We start from the raw sequence: 24,589 nt of genomic DNA, 5'->3' as shown, positions 1-24,589 counted from the left end.
GGATCTATGGTCATCATTAAGTCCATGGCCCTGCCCTCAGAAGACTTTCTCTAAATCATTCCATATGTGACCTGAACAGCAACACAAAGACAGAGGGACACCAGGCAAGGGGCAGGAGGGTTCATTCTACAATACAGAAAGGGCCCTCTTGGCTTTGCTCATTGAAGAGATTGACTATGGTTCCCACTCCTCAATCTGTTGGCCGCATCAACGTGGTCAAGTCATATAACCTCTGTGTGCTCATTTCCCTGCTAAAAAAATGGTTCCCTCAAGGTTGAGATGGGAATGAAACAAGATGAAATATGAGGGAAAGCCCTGAAGAATGTATGGGTGATTGCTACTCATGAGAATGGGGGGGGGGACTACAAAGCCACTTAAATCATTGTTTTTTCCCCTTTTTCTTCTCTCCTTCCCTATTTCCTTCCTTCCTCCCTTCCTTCCTTCCTCTCTTCCTTCCTTCCTGCCTTCCCCCCGCCTCTTTCTTTCTTAAAAATTCCAAAAACCACCCTGAGGTTTTTAGCATGTTCCTTGGAAAGAGTCTCCTCACATTTTCAACAATTCGTTTATTTTTAAGTTTCTGGGCATTGTTAGTAAAGCACCCGTACAGGGCACACTAGTCCTGGATGGATTCAAGCATCCATCAAATTCCCTACTAGGGCCTATCACTCTAACAGTGCTGTCTTTCTCCTTCAATCTCCCTCCAGCCAATCGAATTCAATACTTTATCGTGCATGTTATTATGCTGTGTCTCTAAAAACTGCCTACACACACAACCTGGAAAGCTAGCTAACTGGAATTTCATCTACTCAATCGAGAAGTCATCTTTATTATGGGAGTAATGAAATGTTTATTTTGGCTGAGTCAACACGGAGGGTTTGTTTTTTGTTTTTTGTTTTTCGTTTTTTGATGTTTCCTCAACACTTGGTGCTGGCTGCAAGAAACCCCCGGCATCCTGCTTGGCATCAGGCATTCAAAACATTTTTAAAGTGATAGAACGTCTGTGCTGGTGTGTATTTTAATATAGCTCTGTGGTTTTGAACAGGCTGTTTTTCAAGAGGCTGCTTCTGTTCTCCGTTTTTTAAAAATTATTATTATTATTTCACGTAGAAATGCTGACAAATGTAAACAGTCCTTAAAGTCTTTTTTTTTTTTTTTTCTTTTCACTCTTGAAAACAGTCCTTCCCAATCCTGTCTTTGGTTTTCAGAATGCGTGATGCTTGTCAAGCCTTTGAATGGTATGTTAATTACAAATTGATTGAGCATGTCTTCATTTAGTTACCGCAGCCTGCTGGCTGTGGGAAGGGAGACACAGTCTCCTGAGAGCTCCCCGTGGGGCAGAGGCCCCAGAGCAGAGAGGGGCTGAGGCATGAAATGTAGTACACATGGCAGGGGAGCCTGCGTGAGGGAGAGTGGGGACCAAAGTCTCCGGTGAATCCAAAGGGCAACTAGGGATCCACTGTAAGTCCTAGAGCAGTGACACGAGAGCCTGTTGAGAGCCATCATCTTTCGGGCTCCTCTTGCTACTTAGGTTAAGTCTATAACAATCCAATCAGATCATAAAGTAATCTGCTTGATGGCCAGGCAGTCAAATGGCAAATAATGGTCTAGATGGGCCTCAAGCCCACTAAATCTGTGTCCATATTAGACAAAGGAACTAACACACTGTGAACATACTCAACCCAATTATTTAAAAATAGCAGTGGAACACCTCCCTCATTTCTAGGAAAAATATACCAAGGATTTGCTAAGGAGAGGGTCATCTGGAACTAAAGAGCTTTGTGAAGAAGATTCCTCTCTCTTAGTCATATTTGCCATCATGATAGAAAACAGACAAAACGTTGGAATTCATGCAATACTTTGCAAAACCCTGTACAAAGAAGGGGAAGCCTTTGCATGAAAGAAGCTTGAACTCCAACTCAGAAAATACCTATATAGATGTGAAAAAGATACAAGACCCACCAGCCAAACAAACTATTCACGCGCTGTAAATGCAGGACTGACTTCCCAGGGCCACCGGTTTGGGGGTAAAAACAGTGTCCAGTCAACAGTCGAAATCTCCTATTTCTCAAAACACAGTATCACTCACTCAGCAGGGGCCCCAGCCCTCCCCTCAGACCCCCAGAATCCTCCCAAACACTTCCAGGACTTGGGGATGGGGGAGGGAGGGCTGGGCAAAGCGGAAGTTCTCTCTCTTGGTTCCCGCGTCAGTTGTACAACTTTCCTTCTCTTCTGCCCTCACAGCGGGCTGTCATGGGTGGCTGGACACGGTGGACGCTGGGAGCTGCAGAGCCAGCTCAGACCACACGTGGCTCCCTGAGGCTCTGTGTTAAGTGTGCCTCCACCTCCACAGCCGCTGACACTGCTTTTTTTGCTCTCTGGGTTCCGTGGAAACTTTAGTGAAGCAGCTCTTCATTTTTATCCCCTCTGATCATCCACTCTAATTATGATAAGCAAGGGCTCTGAAGCCACACAGACTTGGGATTTGGGTCCCAGATATCCTTCTCTCTCTCTTTGTGGTCTCTTTGTGAAGTCACGGAGTCTCGGTTTCTCCAGCTGTAAATTGGGGATTATCATAATAGTGCCTCTGTAATCGGGATGTCCTCAGGGCTGAACTAATTGATCCATGTAAAAAGATAATCCTGAGCCTGATCTTGGTCAAGCTCTCAGTAACACTGCCTGTTTCTGTCCACGTTGCTGTAGTTGATGCGGCCGTGGCTGTTGTTCAGGTGACAGTACCCTTCATGCGGGCATTCGGCCGTGAGTCCAGGGGCACAGGCAAGAGAATGATGTGTGTGACCCCCACTATGCTATTGGAAAAACCCAGCCCCATAAAGCATCCAGCACAGTGCCTGGCACATGGCATCTGCTCAACAATGCCGACTTCCCCAGTGGAAATGGTCCTCCCCTTCTGCAAACCGTGGCTGTCACCTGTGTTCTGAAGGGCACACTTGATCATATATTCTCTCCTTGGGGTCTTTCTTTCTTCCTTTCCTTCTTCTTCTCCTCCTCCTTCTTTTTTAAGCTTTTCAGAAAGCTTTCAAAATATCTACCTGTGTTGTTGTTGTTTAACCTCTGTGTCCCTGGAGCACCTCGCTTGCTCTGGGAGAGCTCCCCCGACCCTGGAAACAGACCTGCTCTGCACTGTGTGAACTTCTGCCTCCCGCTCCACCAAGGCCACCGGAAGCGTGTTACAGCCCTCAGCCCCAGGAGCGTCTACATCAGCCTGCTCCGGGCTCTCTGCTTCCCAGGTTCTCTTCTGTCCAACACACCAGGCCCCAGCTTGTCGAGAGTCTTCATGACACTGAAAGGAGTCCTCAGACTTTTAAAAATATCTCCCAAAGTCCAACAGCCTTCAACATGGACCTGCTGTAAGAAACCCGTGTCTGATTAAAATGCCATGGCCATGGCATTTGGCTAGAACAACATCAGTCATTTTGGATAATATTTGTTCTGCCTGCTGATCAGGTGCTCTGAACCTAAAACGTGGAAAACCAATGAATGACTCCTTCTTTTTTTCCTGTGACTGAGGACACTAAAAAGAGTACTTGGTGTAACAGGCTGGATGCCTCTGCTCGAGCCAATTTCAGTTTACAGATTTTCACGAAAATTAAACCAGAGGGGGCAAAACAGTTTATACAAGAATGTGAGAATAGGATGAGCCTTTAAGGGCGATGCCTGGTTTGCCGGAAACCCAAAAATCTGTTGTTTTTTTTTTAGGCTGGGAGCCCCTAGGCACCAATGCTTAGCTTCCTGGGGAAAATGCACCATTGCCTTCCAAGAGCAGTACACCCCAAAGTCCCTTTTCGATTTGGGGCCACCTAGTCCGTGGAGGGCAGAGTATCCCCCGGCTCTTTTCCACTGCCCTCTAGACCCAGGTCCACTCCTGCCTCACTCTTGCTTGCCAGCTGGCCCCTCTGTGCTTGGCCAGTTATGGCAAACGTGTGGAAACCCCCTCCTGTCCCAGAGCCCTGTGGGGAGCAGGTGGGGACCAGACTCCTCATCCATCCCTAAGCCACAGAGTAGGGCATAAGATAAGCTATTCTGACCATACTGGAACCTTCTGTAAAAAAAAACTTTCATTACAGCTTTATATTTTCTCTATGATGACTGACAACATTGTTTGATGAGCCTTAGAATCAATACCATGGCCAAACCACGGGAGAGGCGGGAAGTCCGGAGGGACTATTTCACAGTTTAGGCAAAGTGATGGCTATGTTTAATTTTGTGCTCTAGGCCTCATTAGTGTTCATTCCCTTAATACTTTATTCTTCTCTAGATTGGTCATATTAATAAATATTAATATTAATAAATAAAGCATGTGTAGGGAGGGATCTCTCCTAAAAGAGGAGTTCATTCATCCTTGAAAGTGTGTAGGATTTTTTTTTAAGTGTCTACTTGGGGAAATGCTGTGGTGACATTAATAGACAATAGCGTTTTAATTATGAATCTGATATAGTTGTATCACAAAACCTAGTAATTTCAACAATAAAGCACTGTGATTATACGAAGAGGTTTAAGAAACTGCTGAATATACTCATGAACCACATTAAGATTCAACTGCAGCTCTGGTCAGCCATATCAAATAGTATTGGGTGAACTGGTTATTTTAAGTGTATTTGATGTGAACTGATTTTGTATTATCAGAAAGAATATTGAGGGACGTTCTGTAGTTGCCATTATGCATCCTGCCCTGCCTCCTGACCTGTATGTGTCTAATCATGAAAGATTTATATAGCATTTGATTTTTATTATGTGTTGTCTAGAATGACAGATAGAGACTTGCTGTATTTTCCTTCCCACCAACCTTGGACTTGTCTGTTCAGTATGAGCCAGGGTCCCAGTAGGGATAAACATTGAGCACCAGGCCCAGGGCAGAGCTTAGGGGACTGGGGCGATGTCCCAAGTGCACGCTCCTCATGGGCTGCATCACTTCCAAGTCCCTTTCCTCACAGGATCGCTGGTCCTGCTACTACCAGTGCATCTAAGTCGCAAATACGAGTTTGTCATGCAACATGAGTTAAGACTTTTCAGACACAACTTTATTCCACTTTTGGCTGGATCAGCGAGCACTGATTGCAAGTTTCCCTGGGACCTGCAGCAACAGATCTGGGTATCTTGAAAACAGAGCTACCATATGATCCTGCAATCCCATTCCTGGGAATATATCTGGAGAAAACCGTAATTCAAAAAGATACATGCACCCCTATGTTCACAGCAGCACTATTCACAGTAGCGAAGACATTGAAACAACCTAAATGTCCATCGACAGATGAATGAATAAAGAAGATGTGGTATATATCTACAATGGAATAGTGCTCAGCCGTAAAAAGAATGAAATAATGCCATTTGCAGCAACATGGATGGACCTAGAAATTATCACACTAAGTAAGTCAGACAAAGACAAATATCATACGATATCACATATGTGGGATCCAAAAAAATGATACAAATGAACTTATTTACAAAACAGAAACAGACTCACAGACATAGAAAACAAACTTATGGTTACCAAAGGGGAAAGGTGTGGGGGAGGGATAAATTAGGAGTTTGGGATCAACATATACCCACTACTATATATAAAGTAGATAACCAACAAGGACCTATTGTATAGCACAGGGAACTCTACTCAATAATCTGTAATAACTTATATGGGAAAGAATCTGAAAAAGAATGGATATATGTATATGTATAACTGAATCACTTTGCTGTACACCTGAAATTAACACAACATTGTAAATCAACTGTACTCCAATAAAAAAAGAGAGAGAGAGAGAGAGAGATCTGGGCATCTGTAACTCTTAGGTTTGCTCATGAAATGTACTTCAGGGTATGTTTAGTAAATATGATACAAAAATCACATGCCTCCTAGAAGCTTTCCTCTTCTTAAGTACCTGGATGAATATGCATAAAATGAAAGCACAGGAGAAATTAGACCAGAAGGCAAGACCTTAAAAAATCAACATATAGCACAGAAAACACTTGTCAAGGAGGACTGGGGAATGCACTGAGATGGGGAAGAGAGAAGCACTTTCTAGGCAAGAGAACATCACATGCAAAGGCCTGGAGGCAGGATGCACTGGAGAGCAGGCTGTGCTGAGGGAAGCAGTGTGGGAGTAGAGGCGAGGCTGGGCCCAGCTGAAAACTGCTGCAAATTTCAGGGCTTTTTCTGAAGGCCCTTAGCAGCCAGTGAAGGAAGGAGGTGAAAGAGAAACACATTTTATACATAGTTTTTTTTTTTTCCAACATAGTTGGGGCTGTCTATACTCTGTGTTATGGCCTGACTTTTCGTTTAGCTGTATATCATGAACATTTTCACTGTTCTTCATTAGAGGCATTTTTCATTGCAATATGGCCAGTCATTCCATGAGTCCCCTTTAATCAGATATTTAGATTGTTTTCAACTTTTTCTTTTATTATTATAAAATAGAGTAGTGCTGAGTAACTTGTACATAAAACTTTCCCTCCCATTTAAAAGTAATTCTGTGTCGGGATACATTCCTCGTGGATGTCACACCAGCAATAAGTGGCAATGTTAGTTTCCTTGCTATGATGACTCTTTGATGGGGAAAATCATTACCTTCGAGTTTTAGTTTACATTCCTTTGATGACTAGCAAAATGTAAAAGGTCTCCATATTTATCAACAAATATTCTTAGGGCAATAGGTAAAGTCATAAAGTAATTTAGTGAACAGATAAAGAGAAGATCAGTTTACCCCAGTAAATCTATGGAATGTGCAGAGAAGCAAAACAATTTTAGACTAAGCTAAAGTTATTTTATAAAATGATATTATTACTTAAAAATCGATGTGTTTTCTAAAGACTAAATAAATTGTTCTTTGGAAGAAAGGCATTAAGACAAGCTAATAAGTTACATATATAGACAAGTATAGATAGTGAAATCAACTTATCTACATGGCTTAGATACCAGAGTAATGTGTTCATGTGCTTTAAACACAAATCTATGCCTAAATCAGTGTCCAAGTATCTGAGAACTTGTCTATTCCACTAATAGAAACACAGGCTCAGCTTCTTTTTGTTGACCTCAGGAAGTGTCTGGAACGACCTCACTGGAGGGGATCTCTGTGTGGGCCTCCGCTGGTTTTTAAAATAGCTGCTTCATTGAGCCACCCCCACAGGAAAGCTGTGTTTTCCAGCCCATTAGGAGAAACTCCCAGATCAATGTACAACTGTGTTCCTGAAAAGCCCAGAGCAAGAGCGCCAGCAGAGTGCACTTCAAAGCTCACGTTCGAAGAGGAAATCTGTCCCCCTCCAGCTGCCCCCAGGATAGGACCCTACTCTTAAAAGATTTGTTTAAAATCTGTGCAAAATCAGACTGGTCCTCAGTGAAATAATCTCCACCATTGGGCCTCAGATGGCGCAGACGCCTGAGGTCTACCTGATGCATCATCACAAGGAAAGCGGCTGGCCGGGAAAGGCTCTGGTGCTGGGTAGAGCCACCCTCTTCCTGGGTCTTGTTCCCCAGAGGTAAGTTGACACCTCCCAGAGGCCACCCGGGAGGGAAGCCCTGGCTGACCGGCATAGCGCTGGCCCCTGGTGGGCACGCGCAGTACAAATCAGAAAGTGGCTTCTCGGGGACTGGAGGACTCTGTGCTGAGGGCGCTGCTGACTGAGCCCTTTTCCAAGGGGAAAGCCTTTGGAATCCACCGATTGCCGTGGTGAGAAGTGCCCCTCAGCCCTGATATTAGCCCAGGCTGTGGAGAAACACACACGGGCTCGCCTCTGTTGCCGGGCTCTTTCCGCAGCTGGTAAGAAGAGACCATACCCTCCTGCCATCAACGCTCTGCCCTGCAGTCATAAGCTCAATGCCTATTTAATACCCTTGCGAAAGCCAGTCGTTTAAAACTGGTTTTAGAACAGGCAGTCAGAATTCTGTGTGTCACTCCAAGCTAAAACCCTGAGGATAATTACTTAAGTCCAGTCAGCATAGAGCTAGTGGGGATAAGGTTTAGTCTCTTAGCCATGGCAGTTTGTTCTTATCTTGGAGCCTCCGTTGTACTATTTTGGGCAAACTCCATATGCATCATATTGAAAAACAGAGAGCATTTTGCTGAAATCCTCCATGTGGAAAGCCAGTGTGACTGGACCAATGATTTAATTATTGGTCCTTGATTTAATTATTACCTTAGGTAGAGTCAGCAAGTGGGGCAGTGAGCAAAGGACCTGGGGAGGGATGAGAAATCTCTCTATAGTACTTTCTGCCTCAGGAAAGAGGGGCTGTTCATTTGGGGGGGGGGGGCTTACCATTCTCTTCCAAGCTCCTGAAACTGGACACCACTCTGGTGAGGGAAGAGGATGGAGCGCTGGGACGGCACAAATAAAAGGATAATTAATCAGGTTGCTATTTGGCTTACAGCCATAGCTTCCTTGGCAACATGGACCCTTCAGCTGTCAGCAATCAGTCTACAGGCAACTTTCAATTATCAACGCTCTTGGAGGGGGCAATGATGTGGATAATCCAAAACAGCAGATAATCCCTCCAAATCATTTAATTTATCTTTTGCATGGTTTTCACATGTACACACACGCAAACACACATGATTCTTTCCTTCCTCATTATGTTCTGCTTAGGCCACAAATCAAATTGATATGCATTCCTGGGCGTACACCAGTTGATAAGAAGGTTGACTGAAGGAAGCCAGTCCTCAGATTAAACACTTTCTGTGGATCTTCCACTCATGGATAATCAAGGGTTTAATATATTGATTTCATTCATAGACTCATAGGACTGGAAGGAAGCAGGAAATTATTCATGTCAAAACCTTTGCTTTGCAGATGAAAAAACTAAGTCCTGAGGCACTTGCCTAAAACCTTTTGGCTGGCTGATGCCCATGGGTTGTCATTATTTCATTCACAAGATTTGTCCTTCCATTGACTTTTAACCAATTTGCGCCCAAAGGGGAAAATCACAGGAACCAAGGTACAGTGTCTCCTCAAGAGTTTTTCATGACTGCATAGGAGGATGCTAAGATGCCGGGCCCCAGACCAGAGGCCCAACCCTGGCCACTCACTAGAATTGCCCAAGGAATATTTTTTAAATCCCTGAAAAGTTAAATTAGGATCTGGTATCGGGGCGGGGCATGGGGTGGGGACCCTGCAGCTGAGGCCCAGGCATCAGAGTTTAAAAAGGTCTCCAGGTGAATCCATCATGCAGTCAACGTTGAGAATCACCATCCAGAGCCAGAATCCTGACTCCTTCCCCTACTAGCTACACAGTCTTGGACAAGTCCCCTCCCCTTTCTGTGCCTCAGTTTTCTCCCCTACAAAATGGAACAATGAGGATGATGGTTTAATAGTTGCTTTACTGTGTTGCTGGCAGGATTAAATGGTTTAATACATAGAAAACACCTACAACAGTTCTGTTTGTAGCCCCCCAAAAGCCATATGTTGAGGTCCTAACCTCCAGTGTGATGGTATTACAAGGGGGCCTTTGGGAGATGATTAGGTTTTGAAGGTAGAGCCCTCATGAGTGGAATTAGTGCCCATGTAAGAAGAGACACGAAGAGTTTGCTTTCTCTCTCTCTGCTCCCCGACGCATGAGGATACAAGGAGAAGTCAGCTGTCTGCACACCAGGAAGTGGCATCTCACTAGACCTTGATCTTGGACTTCCCAGACTCCAGAACTGTGAGAAATAAATCCTTGATGTTTAAACCACCCACTCCATGGTATCCTGTTGCAGCAGCCCTAACTGACTAAGACAAGTCCCCAGCACACAGAAATCATTATATAAATGTTAGCTGTTATTGTTGCTGTTGTCATTACTACCACCACTACGACTACTGTTACGATAGAAGGAACATGCTGGGGGTGCTTCTGGAAACACTGGGCTTTAAAAGAGACCCTTTTGAAAAGCTGGCTTGGGACCTTGAGTTTTAAGGTGACTTCTCCACTCAACAAAATATCCAAGGAGAGGGACGTAAGTGCAAGGCCTGGGAAGAAATAAATCAGCTTCTGAAAACAGATTCACCATTTGTTCACCTGCAAGTTTTCAGGAAAGGAAGAACATTTTAATGGGTTGGATTTGAGTGCTATCTCTGTTTTTTAAATTTTAAATGCCACTTGGCCATTTTTCACTTAACACTTACCATATTGATTTTAACCACGCAACAGTGTATTGTCAGAGTCTGAATTTAAAGCATTACAGAATCTATATTACACGTAGTCACAGCTCCCTTTGAGCCCCTGTGAGGCACCTGACATCGGGATGAATACTGGAATGTGTATTTGCTTCCCTAGACTCACAGTGTCAGGGAACACTTTTGATATCAGTGTACTGGTGGTTTTAAGAAGTCTTATATTGTAAGTTCACTCTGATGCCAAGAATTTTTGGATTTCCTGTGTTTGATTTTATTAGCAAACTAATGGGTTAGACATTATCAGCTACTGGCCTTCAGAAATTGACCTACTTACTGTTCCTTAAAAAACCGGCAATCAGGGGCTTCCCTGGTGGTGCGGTGGTTAAGAATCCAGGGTTCCAGCCCTGGTCCGGGAAGATCCCACATGCCGCGGAGCAACTAAGCCCGTGTGCCACAACTACCGAGCCTGCGCTCTAGAGCCCGCGAGTCACAACTACTGAAGCCTGCGCGCCTAGAACCCGTGCTCCGCAACAAGAGAAGCCACTGCAATGAGAGGCCCACACACCACAACGAAGAGTAGCCCCCGCTCACCGCAACTAGAGAAGAACTCGCACGTGGCAATGAAGACCCAATGCAGCCAAAAATAAATTAAATAAAATAAATTCATTTTTTTAAAAAGTGGCAATCAGTTTTGTTCTATGGAAACAGAAGATGTAAAAGCAGTTTCAGACTAGATGAAACTCATATGCTTCTCATTAAATGATTCCTACGTAAGTGTTGGCAAATGGGCTTCTTTCTAAATAGAAAACTACTATTTTACAGAACATTCTTGAGACTAATCATTGCTAGTAACACAAAGCATAATGATATTTGTATATTATAAATGATACAAGAGTTCAGAATTGAGTTCACTTCTTGTGAAGGAACAATGTCAATTGAGTTCACTTCTTCTGAAGAAACAATGTCAGGGTTAACCCACAATTTAAAAGACTTTCTTTAGTAGAGAAGTTTCAAATAATTCACTGCACATCTTTTTTTTTTTTGGTAAATTGCATTGACATATAACACACATAGAGAAAAGTGGACCAATCATAAGTGCACAGCTTGACGAATTTTCACAAAGTGTATAAAGCCATGCAACGAGCGACTTTATCAAGCAGCAGAGCATTCCCAGCACCCGCGAGCCCCGCCGCGCCCAGTGACCCCCCCCCCCACACACACACACCACGTAACTAGGATCCGCAGTCGTAAGGCCACAGGCTAGTTTATCTTTAGGAAATGTTTTCATATTTTAATGTAAACATCTTACTGTTCTAGAAATGGAATCACAGAGTATGGATTCTCTTGCACCCGGCTTCTTTTGTCCAACACGTGAGATTCACACATACAGTCGCACGTAGTTGTAGTTTCTTCCTGTCATTGCCCTGTAGTATTCCCTTGCATAAAAATGCCATGATTTACTTATCCATTCTACTGTAGATGGACATGTTTCTAGTTTTTTTTTTCTTTTTTTTTTTTTTTTTTTTTTTTTTTTTTTTTTTTTTTTTTGCGGTACACGGGCCTCCCACTGCTGTGGCCTCTCCCGTTGCGGAGCACAGGCTCCGGACACGGCTCACAGGCCCAGCCGCTCCGCGGCACGTGGGATCTTCCCGGACCGGGGCACGAACCCGTGTCCCCTGCATCGGCAGGCGGACTCTCAACCACTGCGCCACCAGGGAAGCCCACATGTTTCTAGTTTGAGGCTAATACACGTTGCTGTGAGGATCCTAGTACCTGTGTACACGCTTCTGTTGGTCTATACGCCTAGGAGTGGAATTGCTGGGCCTTAGGGTAGAGGGCATGTATGTGTTTAGCTTTACTAGGTACTCTGAGTTTTCCAAAGTGGCTGCAGTACTTTATACTCCCACCAGCAGAGTATGATTATTCCAGTTGCTCCACGTCCTCACCAACTCTTGCTATCATATACCTTTTTCATTTTAGCCATTCTCCCACTGGACGTTTTAAAAAAAGAAAAAAATTAAAGAACCTTATGAATTACGATACTGGGGAAAGCTAAGCATGTCCTCACACCAGGCCAAGTCAGTCCATTTGCAGTAGGAATGAGAAAGGAACTGGCACAGCAAGATGGCTGCCCTTGTCCCACACATTCCATGGCAACGGGAAAAAGAGGATAATGAAGGTGGCCCTAGTTCTCATTCAGCATGCTCTGATCCCTGGGACAGTTGGCAAATATTTGCTTAGAATCTCCCAGATCGGAGTCTCATCGAGACCCCAGGACCTGCCCTCAAAGAGCCTACAATAACCTCGATTCTTTGGAAGAGCAACTCTGCTACCTGTGCTGAGCTATCACAGCACAGGGAGGAACTGAGGCAGGAAGTCTAGACATAGAAGAGCAGGTGCTAGAAACAGCAGGGCAAATTTTCCAATAGTTTCAACTACTCAGTTTGCCCCTTTCTTGAAAGTGAGTCTCCTTTCTTTGAAAATGCAGACTCCACCTTAAAGTTAGTTTACTTTTTGGCTTTGTATTCTGAATGTTAAATACTGCTCAAGAGCTCCTTGGGGGCCTTGGGCCAGGCCTCCTTTCCTAGGCCTGTCACCTTCACGGTTTTCTCTACTTCTTTCTAGGGCACAGCTTCCTCAGTAACTTTGAATGCTTACAAACTTTTGCCACAAGAGCTCGTTAAACACAAATCCACTTTCATGGCACTGCTGGCCATCCTCACCCAGCATCACAACTGCAAGAAAAGGCCTGGGCTCTAGAGTTCGACAGACCCAGTTTTGAAACTTCTAGCTGAAAAGTCACAACTCCCTGAACCTTAGTTTCTTCATTTGGTTCCTTAAAGATTACATGAGATAACTTGTGTAAAATGTTTAGTACTGCCCCTGGCAGACACTGGCATGCAATAAATGGTGGTGGTATTATTAGCTATTATTTAACATCTCACCTGTTCTATTGGTCCTGGGTTTTCCAGGATAAACAGAACCAATGTGATATATACAGAGTGAGACAGAGAGAGAAAAAGAGACAGAGACAGAGATTTATTATAACTAACTGGCTTACACAATTATGGAGGCTAAAAAGTCCCAAGGTATGCAGGCTGCAAGCTGGACACTCAGGAGAGCCCATGGTATAATTCCACTCTGAGTCCAAGTCCAAAGACAGAAGACCAATGTTCCAACTCAAAGACAGAAAGAGAGAAAGTTCTCTCTACACCCTTTCCCTTTATGTTCTATTCAGGCCTTCAATGGAGGACGAGGCTCTCTCATACTGGAAGGGCCATCTGCTTTACTCGGTGTACCAATTCAAATGTGAATCCCATCTAGAAACACCCTCACAGACACACCCAGAATAATGTTTAACCAAGTGTCTGGGCAACCCATGGCCAATGAAGGTGACACACAAAATTAACTGTCACATTTGTTAAAGCATAGGCAGTTTGAGTTAAGTGCCTCATTTCTGATGAGGCTGCACTGATACCATAGATAAGGCCACATTAGGGAAATATTCCTTCTTGGCCAAGGGAAGTCAGGTAGACACCCACAGGCTGAGGAAGGGAGTTCAGGGAGTGATCTATTGTATTTTTACCTCTGAAAATCCTGTCTTCCAGAACCATCAGGTGTACTGACGTGATCCCAGGGTTCTAGGAATTTTCTTCCATAGGTTGTTAATTTCTCTACTTGTTCTGAAGTAAAACTATAGAGTGAAGACCAAACTGTATCAACCTTTCTGGTCGATTTGTCATTTTCCAAATTTAAACCTCAGTGTTTTTCAACCTGGACCCTATTCTTTGGAATCATTCCTTTTCACACTTTTTCTTTATGTAGGTTTAAGCTTCCAGGTATAGTCTCAAACATTTTCCTTAGGTGGTTATTGTATAATCATACACAGTGCCAAAGACCAGCTTGGAACATATGGGCCAAGAACCCCAGCTCCTGGACTAAGGAGGTTACAGCTGTATGGTGTTGACATTTGGATGACTTGCTGAGATCATCTAACAAATATTTATTAAAATTCCACCTCCCTGTTTAGACTAATGAAAGACTGCTCTCGAGGGGCTCACAACCTTGAGGAGAAGACAATTAAACGGGGCACAGGGCAGAAGAGTACAAACCAGGGTAGCCAACACTCGACACCCTGCACTGCTTACAAGCTGTGACCTTAGACAAGTCTCTTAGCCTCTCTGAGTCTTACTTTTCCCATTTGCAAAGTGGAAATAATAAAACTCTTCCTGAGGCATACTGGGAAGTTTAAATGAATGAGTTGTGACTTTTCAAGGCAACTGACCATGTTAGGGGCACAGTAGACATTCAATAAGCTTCCTGGTCATACACAGCAATACTCACATACACCTTAAAAAAATCTCAAGATACATTAAAAACTGAGGAATGTTTTTAATTAACTTAAAAACTAAACTTTTACATATAACAGTGCTATGTTAACTAAACACACACTTAATGGCGACCACTGGCTCCAAGAACCAACTGACTGAGTGTCCGTAATTCACAGGGTGAGGGAGAGTAGGAAAATGACCCCTCATCCCCAGATTACATTAGGCAAATCTGACCCCAAAAAAATCCAAATTTTTATTTATAATATTTAAGTTTCAGAAGATATTTCTCATAAAAAAATTGAAGGCAATATTATGTTGAAGATACAGATAATAAAATGTTCTAAGTAACCAATATTGTGCAAACTGACTCAATGAAGGTTTTTTTTTTTTTTTTTTTTTTCAAAAACTGCCCGTCTGAGTATCACCACACCTTGTTTATCCACACCGATAAGCACCCTTGGAAACTCACTGTTTAACTTATAGAACTTTGGACTTTATGGAAGTGAACAAACTTTAAAATCTACTTATTGCTAAAGTTGTTGGAGATTGTGCTTACAAACTATTTTTCCAAATTTGCTTTGCACCTGAGAACTGTCTGCAACTGGCAATAAATATTAAAATAATATAGTTTAGTAGTTGATAGATTCAGCTATATATGTTGACAAACAGATGTGTTCCCAAAAACTGGCTAAGTGAATTTCTAAAGGGAACCCTCCTACACTGTTGGGAACATAAATTGGTACAGCCACTATGGAAAACAGTATGAATGTTCCTCAAAAAACTAAAAATACGAGTTGCCATATAATCCAGCAATCCCACTCCTGGGCATATATCCAGAGAAAACTATAATTCAAAAATATACATGCACCCCTACGTTCAGAGTGGCACTATTCACAATAGCCAAGATGAGGAAACAACTAAATGTCCGTCGACAGATGAATAGATAAAGAAGATGTGGTACATATATACAATGGAATACTACTCAGCCATAAAAAAGGAAATAATGCCATTTGCAGCAACATGGATGGACCTAGAGATTATCTAAGTGAAGTAAGTCAGAAAGAGAAAGACAAATACCATACAATATCACTTATGTGTGGAATCTAAAATATGACACAAACGAACTTATCTACAAAACAGAAACAGACTCACAGACATAGAGAACAGATCTAGTTGCCAAGCAGGAGGGGGAGCAGGGGAGGGATGGATTGGGAGTTTGGGATTAGCAGATGCAAACTATTATATATAGAATGGATAAACAACAAGGTCCTACTGTATAACACAGGGAACTATATTCAATATCTTGTGATAAACCATAATGGAAAAGAATATGAAAAAGAGTGAATAGATATGTGTAACTGAATCACTTTGCTATACAGCAGAAATTAATACAACACTGTAAATCAACTATACTTGAATAAAATAAATTTGTAAAAAAAGAAGAAAGTGAAGTTCTCAATATAAGCCCTCTACTTTCTAACTGGCTTTACTTTTTTTTGTTGTTTTTTGGCGGTACGCAGGCCTCTCACTGCTGTGGTCTCTCCCGTTGCAGAGCACAGCCTCCGGACATGCAGGATCAGCGTCCATGGCTCACGGGCCCAGCCGCTCCGCGGCATGTGGGATCCTCCCGGACCGGGGCACGAACCCGTGTCCCCTGCATCAGCAGGCGGACTCTCAACCACTGCACCACCAGGGAAGCCCTACTTATTTTTTAAAAATAAAGATGTTCCTTTGGAAAATATTCTAGCACAAATACACAATAAAACCACATACATTGTTTAACCGCATACATTAAACAAATTTTTTTTCACACTGAGGTGTGGAGTAATCATTTCAATTCTGTTATTTGAATGTTACTGTACAGTAAATAGTTACTATATAGCAAAGTATAAATGCAAAACATTCAAGAATTTTAAAGACTTTTTTTTTTTTTTTTTTTTTTTTGTGGTATGTGGGCCTCTCACTGTTGTGGCCTCTCCCGTTGCGGAGCACAGGCTCTGGACGCGCAGGCTCAGCGGTCATGGCTCACGGGCCCAGCCGCTCCGCGGCATGTGGGATCTGCCCAGACCGGGGCACGAACCCGCGTCCCCTGCATCGGCAGGCGGAATCTCGACCACTGTGCCACCAGGGAAGCCCTATTGTTTTTAAATAATGCAATAACAATTTCAGGCATACATAAAAATATGTATAGGGTGATTCTTTCTGTGTCCACCCATCACTCAGCTTCAACAACCGTCAACCCCATGGCCAAACCTGCCCCATTCACACTCTCATCCACTTCTTCCCTCTCATATTATTTTGAAGCAAATTCCAGACATATAATTTCACTCATAAACATTTCAGAACTTATCTCTAAAATATAATGACTACTTTCTTTTCAAAGTAAACATCAACATATCACCATTATCACATCTGAAACAATTAACAATCAGTCCTTAAAGGCATCAAACGTCCCACATCCAGGGCTCCTCTGGTGGCGCAGTAGTTGAGAGTCCGCCTGCCAATGCAGGGGACACGGGTTCGTGCCCTGGTCCGGGAAGATCCCACGTGCCGCGGAGCGGCTGGGCCCGTGAGCCATGGCCGATGAGCCTGTGCTCCGCAACGGGAGAGGCCACAGCAGCAAGAGGCCTGCGTACCGCACACACACACACAAAAAAGTCCCACGTTCAAATTTCCTACGTGTCATAATCTAATATTTTTTAAAAATCAAGATCTGAGTAAAGTCCATACTTTGCAGTTGTTTGATGGGTCTCCTAAGTCTCTTTTAAATGACTGGTCCTCCTCCAACTCTCTTTCCCCCTTTGTAATTTATTTTCCAGGAAACTGGGGTGTTTGTCCTAAAGGGGTTCTTCTCTCAGGATTTTGCTGATTATATCCTGGTGTGGCAGGAAAAGAAAAACATCTTTTTCTGTACTCTATTTTCTATAAATTGGTAGTTGGAAGCTTGATCCATATGTATGATTTTTATTCTAATGTGTTCTTAGGCTTTTTATTCATTTAAGTTTTACGAATACCTACTATGTACATGTCTGTCATGGCTGGTTGTTATGGAAACAAAGCTGCCTCAGGAATTTAGATAAGAGTGAACAAAATGCATGCAAACAGAATTATAATCAATGTGTTCAGTGTTTTTGAAAAAGTGTAAAATAGCTGCTAAGGGAGCCAGAAGGAAGAAACTAGCTTGCCAGAGGGAGGCTTCTTAAGGAGATGACTTTTGAACCAGGTTTTGAAAGAAGAGTAGGAGTTTTCCAGATGAGAACCTAGGGAGAGATGAAGGGAAGGCAATTTCCAATCCAAGATATCAGCACATGTGAAAGCAGAACATTGTGTAAGAAAGTAAATACAGCTTGCAGATCTATCCGTCTAAAGTAGGACCGCTGATGGCAGAGCTCCTGAACTGGATAAAAATACCGTTAATCCCCTCTACCTTATTTCTGCTCCGGGAAAACTAGCTGCTTGGTTCCCACCTCCTGAGTCTCTAGAGGAGCCCGTGGCTTGCACAGAGTTGACCGTCCCGGCCAAGGGGAGCAGGGGCAGGACATGGAGAAGATGCCAAAAGTAGCAGAAGGAGAGAGAGGTCGGGGGATCTGAGCGCTCGTGACACAGCCTGGGCAGCGCCCAGCTGGCCTGGCCTGTGCCTGGGGCCTTTGGCGCAACACGCTACACAGGTATTCAGAGGCGGCCTCGGTGAGATGGTCAGGACAGTGAAGTTTATTCCGGCCCCCTTAGCCCACTCCTCTCATCGCCTCTCACCTTGCTCCCATCAGCCCCGCTCCCAGTAAGATAAGGGCAGAATCTGATTCTGCAACATGACAAGGTGCCTGCAAGAGACAGAGGACTGGAGGGAAATGTGGGGAAGGAGGGTGACAGAAGCAGAAGCTTCCAGGGCGGCCCTCGCAGTACAATGTTCCTGCCTATCCCAGGCTGACTCTCTGAGGCTGTGTCAATCCTGCCCCAATCACTATGCTAACAACACCCACCCCTCCCCCTGCTTGCGGGATTATTTGTCACTTATTTTTACCATGTCGTGATCATTTCCACCTTTGGTCATGCTGGTCCCTCTGATATGATGCCCCCATCTCTCCCGTCTCTGACTGGCAAACCCCTACTCATCCTTCAAGGCCAGCTCGGGGGTCACAGTCCCTCGTCCCCGGATGACCTGCCCCCATCACTGTTCTCTCACGGCACAGGCACAAATCGTGGCTCCTGCATCTGTCACTCAGTATGACCATCTGCTCATGTCCTCCGTTTCTCCTCCATTTGACTTTTTCAAAATAGGACCGGGCTCCATTCACCTGTAAGCCTCAAGGCCTAGTCTAGCGCCAGCACGTGCAGATATTCAGTGAGCGTTTGCTATGTGACTAACTGGAAGTAGTAACTAGAAAGATTTGGCTTGCACCCTTTGCCTCACTCCACCTTTTTTCCCCCTCCCAGTTATAAGAGGACATTGTAGATGGTGGCCTAGATATAATGTCCTGACTTGGCTATTGTGGCATAAGGCCTAAAATTAAGGCCCAATATTATGCATGTCTTGACATCTGGGGAAAAACGGGAGACCTCAAATGGCCTAACCATAAGTTCCCCTCCCCACTCTGCTCCGGAGGATAAGGTCCCCCAGCCAAACAACCCTCCTTATTAAATTGACCAGGTGCTAATCCCTGAGTGGTGGGTTTCAGTTCCCTGCCAGCCCTCAGAATTCAAATAAGCCAGTCACATCCTCCCATGGGAATCAGGGGGCACTTCACCCTCTTGACGCTACAAAGAAGTCGGCCCTACCCACACAAGTCACGGTTGTTCATTCCATCCTCGAGTGCAACCTGCACGTGGCCCTGCATGCAGTGTCCTCCCCCTCCCAGCTGTGAGTGTAGGTGACCAATAAACTGCGGTCAATCTCTTCTGTCCAGCGTCAGGGGTTGTGTGTCTGGCCATCCCCATAACTCTAGGGTGCGAACACCTCCCTCACCAATGGCGTGAATAGGAGGTGGTTAAAACCACCATGGGTTCCGGAGGAACACTGGTGACACTGGAGTGGGAGCCAGGTTGGCAGGGACACAGAAGACCCAGCAGTCTTGGCTGATCGCCCTTGTGAGTTTCCTATCATGCCGGGTTCCTGAGCTCCTCTTACGGTAGCACCGGTGATCTGTCCATGGTTCCCAGTGCTATCAAAAAAACTTTACCAAAATGTGCATGGACCTTGGTAAAAGCTACAAGGGTTACTACATTTTGGGTAATCCAGATATTTCAAAACATGGCAACCATGGAGTGAAAGTGTAACTTTTAAAAAGGTCTTTAGTTGAGAATGCCTGGCCTAGACCAAGCTAAGTTTTATAGGATTGCTGAGGTTAAACTCTAAGAGAACCCTGGGATGATTCCCTTATATCCCATATTGTTTTGCCCTCTTTAACCCAACTTAACCCAAGGGGAATCCATTCAGGAGCAAAGTACTGTCCAGCTGGGGTAATCCAAACAAGAGTAGATTTCTTTGGCTTGAATTATTTCCATAAACGCATCACTTTCCACCTGGCATTAGTGTCAGGCCAGTGGAGTTATTCTGCAACTGCCCTTCAAGTCTGTGAAAGAACAGGCTCCTCTCAAACAGCAGCTTTGAGACAGAAACCACAAGTTCAAGATGCAAATCAGTGTCCCTTCACTTAATAAGATGCTTACTGTATAATAATTTTTAAGATACAGGTAACAGAAAAATGGGGAAATGACAACAACCTAAAAGTAAAATGAAGAAAACTCCAAGCTTCAGAAGTCTATCAGAGTGATGTTCTCTTGAAAACACTTCCCTTGCTGAATCATTCATTTTTAGTGTTACGGTAACTAGTTCCAAAAGTGACTTAGGGTTAGCAAAAAGTTCAGAGTCCCTCCACAGTTCAAGTCCGGAGTTCTCTGGGTGATTGCTCAAGATCAGCAGGGCATTACTCTCTTATGTGCCAGCCACAAATCTTGTCAGGCCGCAGCATTCTGCCGTCTCTCACAGATAATTTTTGAAAGGTTCTTTGGCATCCAAAGGAGTTGGATACATCTGATAAATGTCTGAGACACTTTGGACAAGGTTTGAAATAATTTTTTCAGAGTAAAGACAGTATAGTAAAGGTAGAGCATGAACTGTATTCGTTGTTTCACATTCCCTACATATGTTCTAACATTTGCATATTACTATGAGTGGCAGCAACCTTATCTTACTCTGTGGAGCACTTTATGAAAGCTAGTGATAATTCTTACCTTATGAGCCTAAAAGGTGGGTTTATTACTTTAGTAAGACCTAAGTGAGTAATAACATTTCTCTAGCTCCACAGACCTCCTTGCCCTTTCCCAGGCAGCACCCTCACAGAAAACCCAGAGGCAGCACAGTAGACAAATCTAGCTGTGGCAAAGCTGCTCTTCTCTTATTTCTTCCACACAGTGTTCGCGTCTATGTATAAATATTGCTCCATTCATCTTTATTACAGGTGCTGACTTACAGAGGACTTACAGGAACTTGTCCATAGTCTCTCAGAACTAGGAACAGAGTGCAGAAATCTGAGCACTGGAGACTCCTGGAAACTTCTGGAGTACAAAGGGATACTGACAGCTCTCATGGTCCAGCCTCCACTGTAAGACATGCTTACGTCTAAGTGAGCCCCAGTGGGACACAGGCCTGGGGAATCCTTTTCCCCAATCTGATTAGAGGAAGACTGTGGTCAGAAGACTGGGTTGCAATCCTGATGTTGTCACTAACAGAGTATCCTTTGGTAAGTTCCTCTTTCTGGGCCTCATTTTCCTTATCGGTAAAGTGAAGACACTGGATCAGATGATCTTCAGAGGTTCCTTCAGATCTCAGCTTTTATATACAGCAGATTATTTCTGAAGATGGTCCCACAGTCCCTCCTACCTCCTACTTTTTTGCTATACTTTACCAAATAATTGTAATAAAATGCACACATTTTGACAAATGTTCCCTGTGTATACACCACCACAATCAAGGTACAGAACATTTCTATCATCCCCAAAATTCCCTCATGCTTTTTTGCTGTCACTACCCTTCAGCCACAGGCAACCAGTGATTTGCTTTCTTTTCCTCTAGATCAGTTTACCTTTTCCAGAAATTCAAATAAATAGAATCATACATAATGTACTCTTTTGCGTCTGGCTTCTTTCAATCAGCAGAACCACATCCCCTTTGCAATGTGCCTGTATCATTCTCCCATCAAGAGCGGAATCCCAATCTTTTGACTCTATGCTGGCCCTTGGACTTGCTTTGACCAACAGAACACAGTGAAATTGATGCTGTGTAATCCCTTTCACTCCTTGGAAGACATCCACCATGTAAAAATGCTTGGGCTAGACTACTGAATGATGTGTGACCACATGGCAGGGAGAGAGAGAGAGAGAGAGAGGAAGCATGTGGAGGAGAATCAAGGTGCCCCACCCCTGGGGCAAGGCCCAGACAGGTGGATGAGGTCGCACTGGATCCTCCAGCTGAGGCACCCCAGTCAAGAGGAAATGGAGCAGAGAAGAGCCATCCTCACTGAGCCCTGCCTGAATTCCTAACCCAAAGAATCCTGAGCAAGTAAAACGGTCTTTGTTTAAGTCACTAAATTTGGAGGTGGCTTGTAACACAACAGTAGTTAACTGAAAAAATGAGTCTTCTGCCCTGTTTTCTTTTAAGGTCCATCAGAATTTCTTCCAGGCTCTAGGACTATTAAGCTAACTACACAAGTGTTTTACCTTAAATCTTTTCTACTTCTCTTACTCCCCCCCTTCCTTCCTTCCTTCCTTCCTCCATCCCTCCCCCTTCCTTTTTTTCTTTTTTTTCTTTCTTTCCTTCTCTCTTTCTAATTGAGGTACATTTGGCAATTACATTAGTTTCAGATGTACAATATAATAATTCCATATTTGTATATATTGTGAAATGATCACCACAATAAATCTAGTTAACATCCATTACCACACAGTATAGAATTTTTTTCTTCCGATGAAAACTTTAAAGATTTACTATTTAGCAACTGTTAAATACGTAATACAGTACAATTAACTATGGTCACCATGCTGTACATTACATCCCCTGACAAACACTTTATAACTGGAAGTTTATACCTTTTGATCTCCTTAATCCATTTCTCACACTCCCCCATCCTCCACCAATGGCAACCAATTTGTTCTCTGTTTCCATGAGGTTGGTTTTTGTTTGTTTCTTTGTTTTTTAAAGATTCCACATATAAGTGAAATCATATAGTATTTGTCTTTCTCTTTCTAACTTATTTCACTTAACATATTGCCCTCAAGGTCCATCCACGCTGTCATCTTACTCGCGTTTCAGATTGTTCTTCCCTAAGGTATCATAAATTGCATCTAAGTTCTTCCTAACTACACATTAACCCTGTTACTTACATGGACTTGAAAAATGTAGGGTGTTTTTCTTAGACTTCACTCCTACGTGATAAAAAAAAAAAACTCAGATTCTTTCCCTCCTTCCTTCAGATCCAGTGTTCTGGCATTTGAATGACAGCATATTCTAGAGACAAGAATGCAGAGTTTGGGAGCAAAGAGCTCTCACTTCAGATCAAATGAGCTGTATGGTTCTGGGCAAGTTTAAAAGCTTCCTGCACCTGATTTTCTCCATATAAAGTAGAAATATCTCATGTGCTGGTAGACAGAAGATAAAGTGCAAAAACAGATGGAAGAGTTATTCAAAAGCAAAAGTACCTTTCATTTCCATAACTCTGACAGGTCCTCTTGCAATATTTGCATGCCCTCCATGGGTCAAGTCCTCTGTCACAGGTTGAACGTGCAAGACACATTCACATATCACCTGGAAGGCAAGATAAATACTATTTCAGCCTTACAGCTTTTTGTTGGGAAAAGTGTGTGTGGGGGGGGGTGTATGCGCGTTTTACTTTGCTACTCTCTGTAAATGCTTTGTGGTGGGCTATGACTCATTATGGTCAGGGAAAATCTGGTGAAGGAAACATTCTCATGGAAGGGTGAAAGCTAAGGTTTACATGAAGAGATGCATTGGCTTGTCGGGTACTTAACTGTAGGGCTTACGACTTTTAGAAGTCACTTTTAGCAAAGAAAGAATTATGGGAGTCCTATCTCCCCAAGTACAACTCTAAATCAAAAATCATACTAGCCATAAAATAAAGAAACTCAGAAAGTTTCTGATTTGCACCATGATAGTTACTTAGAAGCTTCATTTGAAGTATCAGATACAATCCATCTGGGGTTTTTTCCCCCCTCATTTCTTCTTGGTGCCCCAGTTTTCCTTGGTGTCCTAGGACAATGGTTCTGAAAGTGTAATCCCTGAACCAGCAGTAGAGCCAGCATCACCGGGGAACTTGTTAGAAATGTTAATTCTCTGCCCCAACCCCTAATTTACTGAATCAGAAACTCAGGGTGCAGGACCTAGCAATCTGTGTTTTAACAAGCCCTTTCAGGTGATTCTGAAGCACTGAAGTTTGAGAAAAGCTGCCTTAGACAGATGCTTGAGCTGCCCACTGCACTGTTTCTCAAACTAGCTTTCATTAGAATCTCCTTGAGAGCTTTATAAAAATACCAATGCTGGGACTCTAACTCCACAGATTCTAATCTCATTGGTCAGGGGTAGGCCCAAGAAGTCAGTATTTTTTTAAAAGTCTGATTCTAATATGCCAACCAGTATTGAGAATCACTAGCGTGTTGGGTAATCCAGCTCTAACCCCCAGGCTTGAGCAGTTGGGGGTTGGCGGTGGGGATGGGGGCGGGTGAGGGAGGACAGAGGTCTGCTTCCTCAGTTCAGGCTGAAGGGAATGAGCAGGAATATAGGGATTGTTCAAAAGAATGTTTAAGCAAGTTTGAAACATAACAGATTTAAATGTGAAACGGGGAAAGGGAAGTATAGTAGTTAAGCCATAGTCTTCAGGAAACGTTTGGGTCAGTGAGCATTTTGGATTGAATGAAAGGGAGAAAATTTAGAGAAAACTGCTGAAAAAGAGTAGAGTTAGTACAACCAAGAAAATTCCTTCTGGTACTGTGATGTGCACTAGAAACTTGTTGCACGTTTATATTCTGAATCTCTAAGCCAACATTCAGTTTACTCCTTTAAAAAAAATCTGGAAAAGGAACACGTCTATTTTAAAAAATTTAATATTGCTATTCTCCACATAATGTTTTACTGTATGATTTATTGTAAGATT

General features: G+C 43.4%; 1 long non-coding RNA gene across 2 annotated transcripts in view; it reads right to left on the bottom strand.

Annotated features, from left to right (window-relative positions):
* The window catches only part of LOC131753060 (uncharacterized), a 51,273-nt gene that overhangs the window by 23,631 nt on the left and 3,053 nt on the right, over window positions 1-24,589 (bottom strand). Inside the window, exons 2-3 of one of the 2 annotated variants that reach the window (XR_010840055.1) lie at window positions 23,121-23,226; window positions 17,629-17,686 (exon numbers count right to left, since the gene is read on the bottom strand). This is a non-coding gene — a long non-coding RNA (uncharacterized lncRNA). Of the gene's footprint in view, window positions 1-17,628; window positions 17,687-23,120; window positions 23,227-24,589 lie in introns of those variants that run through there. The other variant, XR_010840056.1, reaches the window with a different exon arrangement.

This window comes from Kogia breviceps, chromosome 3 (assembly GCF_026419965.1).
Source record: "Kogia breviceps isolate mKogBre1 chromosome 3, mKogBre1 haplotype 1, whole genome shotgun sequence".
Lineage (NCBI taxonomy): Eukaryota > Metazoa > Chordata > Mammalia > Artiodactyla > Physeteridae > Kogia > Kogia breviceps.
Note: the sequence above shows the minus strand (reverse complement) of the source record. Positions and strands in the feature narration are given on the sequence as shown.